Here is a 5092-nt window from a genome sequence, read left to right as displayed (position 1 = left end):
CTTTGTACATCCAGATGAATTATACTGCGTTTTTTCAGGACAAATTGGGCTTTCATTTGGTGGTAAATGGTAAGGGATATCCCAAAATAGTAAAAGAAAATCTTTTTTTTTTAATTTAGCTGTGTGTTTCTTGTTACTACCATAACCTACCACCAAAGAACAACACAAAATAAATTTTCTATATCTTGACGATTGCAGCGACACCATATATGTGTATGTTATTTGTACCTGTACTAGAGCCTAGAAACAATAGTACGTATTTTTTTGTACCTAAAACACACTGACACTAACTGACACCAATTAAAAAAAAAATCCTGACCTTTGACCTTGACCCAAACACTAACCCTGGCACTGAACTAGATCAAACCTTGATCTAGGTATTTTTTCTTTTTTCTTTTCTTTATTAATATTTATTTTTTAACAGTTTTTTTTCTCTATGAAAGAAAAGAGAGAGCTACACTGTATCTCTCTCCTCCATTCAGAGAGAAAAAAAAAAACAAGGGGTGCGACTGTACAGTGACTGATCACTGTGATAGCCAATCAGAGGTTATCACAGTGATCATGTGACCAGAAATCGGGAGTCCCGGGTCCTGATCGTTAGAACAGGACCTGGGGCTCTCAGTGATACCCCGATCTTTGTGCTGGGAGCGTGCTGTGCGGCACGCTCCCAGCACAAAGTCAGGTACGCAAATATGTGGCCCCACGGAAAAAAGCCCAGATCTGTGAGGCCGCATATTTGTGTGATGTCGGCGTCAAGGGGTTAATAAAAGTGATATACCTATATCTGTGCCTATTTAGAACACCCCTTGTATTTCTTTCTAAGTTTTTTTTTTTTACAATTTAACTCCACCATATCCTGTTTTATATTGAATAACTCCACTCCAAGAGTGGCACAGTGCACCCTGCAGTCTCCTCCCACACATGGGGGTCTTGCTTCCTTTAACTTTTATCACTGCTTTCTGGCTTCCAAGCTGGCTTTTGTGCAGCAATGGCTAACCTCATCTGCTGAAACTAAAGATACAGCCACAAGGGCCGCAACTATATGTTCACTAAAACAGCTATAGAATGTTATTCAAAAATCCACCAACGTTTTTGTGTGGTGGCCCTTTCTTAAATGCATTTTGGACCTGGCACAGCGCTAAAAAGGGAACTGAGCTACAGCTTTTCCATTGTGGTCCTTTTCCCCAATCCCTCCTTTGGTTGAACCCAAACCTGCAGGAACTGTACAACCTGATATGATATGGTCGGCTAAACATGATGTCAAATACCTCTCTTAGATGTACCTGCATGGAGATTTCACTGAATTCAAGCTCTGAAAATTAATCACGGGGTTCATAACAACATGTTCTTCAAATTACTCCTGCTTTATCATGCCATAAAGTGCAGTTTGACTGTTTTCAAATTTCACTATAAATTACCCCTTTGGAGTCTCCCCTTTGTGACTATCCACAATGTAAAGTGCTCACCAACATCTATTCTGTATTACAAATGTCAGATCAACAACCCTTTTGCCTTGCTCTAGTTAAGTGGTCTGTACATATCCAAATCTTAGATGATGACAGCTGAGATGGTTTACTGATGTTATCAGCACTGCAGACAAATCTGGTTTAAATGTATACATAGTTTATATTACACCCCTGCCAAAACATGCAGGTCTTTGTAAACGTGCCCACTGTCCATAATGCCAGGATGAAGCAGCAGATTTATTTCACCTCTGATGGCCGTGTTCATTAATACAGGACTGCTGGACAAAGACTCACTCATTTCTGTAACATTGCTTGGAATTTGATACACCAAAACCTTTAGAGGTACTTTTATTGGGTGATTTTGAACCCTCCTCTCATAACTCACAGAACTTTATGTTTCTTATTATTTGTAAATAATCTCACTCCCCTACTGTTGAGATGTCTCTTCAACTGGTTCATGATGCCCTTCCTGGTAAAGCAAATTTTTAATGCTCCATTCACACTGCTGCAGCCCCAAAGTCATGCAAAGTGCTTGAAAGTTCCTTGTAACTTGCTTGCAACTTTTGTAATTTAACATTGCAGTCTATGGCACTCAAGTCGCACCAGTCATTGAAAAGTAGTGAAGGAACCTTTTTTTGTCTTGACTTGTTAATTAATGTTTTGACTTGATGTGACATTATGGGGAGGTTTACTTAAATTGGAGCTTGCAAAATCTGGAGCAGCTCTACACCTGCTGCTTCTGGGTTTATTGTCAAAGCTCAACCTCTTGGCCCCGGCGTCCTGCAAATGTGCGACCTCCCAGTGTCTGGGCCTTGACGCCGAGTGACCGCACATTTGCGTGCAATTAAGAAAAACATATGTGCTGAGAGCGTGCACCCTGCGCGCTCCCAGCACACATGTCTGGTACTCACGGAAAGGTCCTGATCTCCACTTTTGATCAGGACCTTTCCCGATCATGTAACCGCCATGACAGAGAATAAGGCGGTCATATGACCCTAAACCCCCGCCCCGCCTCCCGGCTTCTGAAACCCTGAAAGGGCCAGGAGGCGCAGGCGCCAAGGGGATAAATTGAACAAGTTAGAAGCCGATTGACTACCATGCACAGCTGCAGCAGATTCTGGGTACTCCAGTTTTAGTAAATCTCCACGTATGTGTCACAGGTCACATCATGATGATGAGTCGCAGCACTGCGAACCGGGGCTTAAAGGGCTTTGGCTGGAGCTAAACTCCTTATGTTTAGTTCAGTGATATTGACCTTTGTTGGCAATATTCTACACTGTATTGTTCTCAACATACATATCTTCCTGTTGCGGTGGTGGTGGTCATTCACCAATATGTATATCGGTGAATGAATGTCTGTCTTGTCTTGTGCTCTGCAACCTGCAAGTTGCTGCTTGTTTAAATTTTTTGTACTAGGATAAAAAATAAACACCTTTCACAAAAAAAGGAATTGAACATTCACTTTGTAAAGTGAGCATACACTTTACAGAATAAACATTCACTGGCAAAATGAACAGTCCTCCACTTCAGTACATTTACCCCCATGTATGAGGCTCATATTGAGCAAAATAGCTAAACACAGATGTGTGATAGTAGAAGAACATTCATTTTGCAAAGTTATTAGTATCTACTCCTTTACTAAGCCTTTCACTGTCACAGCATTTTTTGCAATTTTTGTGCACATTTTATGCAATGTGTAGGCCTGAAGATTAATTAGCTCCCCCCCAAAACTATATATTTTCTGAAAGCAGAGACACTGGTGAATAAAATGGTGGTAGTTGCCCGAATTTTCAGTAAAGAATACCCTTAAGTTGATTTTAGTGCACGAAAATGCAATATATTGCCCAATTGTTTGGTAAAAAACAAAAAATGAGATTGCGTCATCACTCCGACAGGACCCCTACTGCAGGGCTCCTACTAAAATTGGAACAATACAGAGAAGATTACCATGGCCCCTGCGCAAGTATGACAGACAAATTAGTGAAGAGTTAGAAAATAATAAGATAGCATTCAGCAAGTAGATACCAAACATGTCAAGTCTTAAAGACCAAGCTCACCTTTTCCAGAAGATAGCCTGTGCAGTCAAGGGGTCTCAGCAAGTATTAAAACTGTGCAGCTATGTAAAATGGGTAAAATGTTTATTAATTCCCCCCCCCCCCGGGATCCTGGGCAAAAAAAATTAAATCCTCATATCCTGCCTTTTTGCTAGGACACTTGGGGGGCTCAAATGTCCTACAGCTATGACAATAAAATTCATGAACATTTTAAAAAGCTGCACATTTATTTTATATCTAATGGAGCCCCCTGGATAAACTTTTTTCTGGAAAAGGATTTTTAGATTAGATTGTAAAAGTCTTTACGGGTCATCAGTTTGGAGTGAACCATGAATGATGGTCCTTTTCTCTCACTCCAGTGTGCATGGTGATAGCTAATATGTGTTGCACAATCACCATTTTCTTATGTAGGCACACCCAACTCTCATATTTACATTCATGGGGGTTGGGGCCTCTAAATTTGTTTTGTGATTATGTGTTACTTTGTTTTTAACAAAACTTTATTGCTATCACACTAGGGGCCATGCTTGATTAGTTGCATCCCTAGCCAGTGGTGCTAGGGAATAACAGCTCTGAACCTGGAAATGATGAGATGCATGTTGGTCCACAGGTAGGATCAGTGAACGGATGCTCACTGATCTCCCTCTGCTCTACCCACCAACACTCGACATTGCTATCTTGGGCCTGCAGGTGGAACAATGGATCCCAGTATTCATTGGGGGGGGGGTCAGGGCTGACACGTTCTGGTTGTGGCAGTGATCACTTTCATCATAAAGCTGACAGTTGGCTTGACAAGTGCTTTAGCTCCCGTGAGTGTGTATAAATACCCCCGCTGCTGTGACATAAACCTTATGGTGCAGCTAGCAAAAGGCTTAAAGGGTCATTACACCCAACACTTAAGTCTCAATGTTTGATGATAGCCGTTAAGCCAGTTTGTTCTTCTCTTACAGGTCTTTACACCTGCAGCTGCCATTGCTAGGGGGCTCAAATCTCCCTGTTTAATATCGGTAAGGAGAAAGAGTGGAAACACCTCAGGATGGATGAAAACACCAAAAACTCTAGAGTAAAATCAGACTCTTTATTATTAATATAGGTTAAACGTATTATCAGAAAATATGTTATAAAATATTTTTTTTTGTGATGAGATATCATATGTAATTAACAAATGCCAGTGTTTGTTATTCACTATATACTACTACCTTGCTGATTACATTTAAATCAAGCACATCGGTGTTTGTATATTTCTGTATATGACATACAGGAATGGAGGTAGATCTTGCACAATGTACTGATGCACTTGGACATAGCGTTTAAATGACAATAGAGATGTAAAAGCTACCCGCAAGAAAATATACTCTTCAAACTCTCTGAGGTACTATGATTATAGATGGAAAAGAGATGTTTCAAGAGTATTTTCACTTTATAACCTGGCTTCCTGTCACTTTAAATACTTCACTTGGGCCAGCTTGGTTCAAATGAATTCTTACTACATCAGAATGGTGTATCCACTGGGAATGATGTAATACATTGCAGTAACATTTGCTACATACAGTTAGCTCTGTTGGAGAGGTA

The 5092-nt window shown here is 40.5% G+C and overlaps 1 non-coding gene across 1 annotated transcript; it reads left to right on the top strand.

Annotated features, from left to right (window-relative positions):
• The first annotated feature begins 3363 nt into the window (after positions 1 to 3363).
• On the top strand, positions 3364 to 3466 carry LOC149437177 (U6 spliceosomal RNA). Its single transcript, XR_016308171.1, has one exon. It is a non-coding gene; the product is annotated as a U6 spliceosomal RNA (small nuclear RNA).
• Positions 3467 to 5092: the final 1626 nt, after the last annotated feature.

The sequence above is a fragment of the Staurois parvus genome, unplaced genomic scaffold (genome assembly GCF_062004578.1).
Source record: "Staurois parvus isolate SC_StPar_1 unplaced genomic scaffold, SC_StPar_1.0 ptg001302l, whole genome shotgun sequence".
In the NCBI taxonomy this organism is placed as follows: Eukaryota; Metazoa; Chordata; class Amphibia; order Anura; family Ranidae; genus Staurois; species Staurois parvus.
This window is presented reverse-complemented; position numbering and strand designations above follow the sequence as displayed.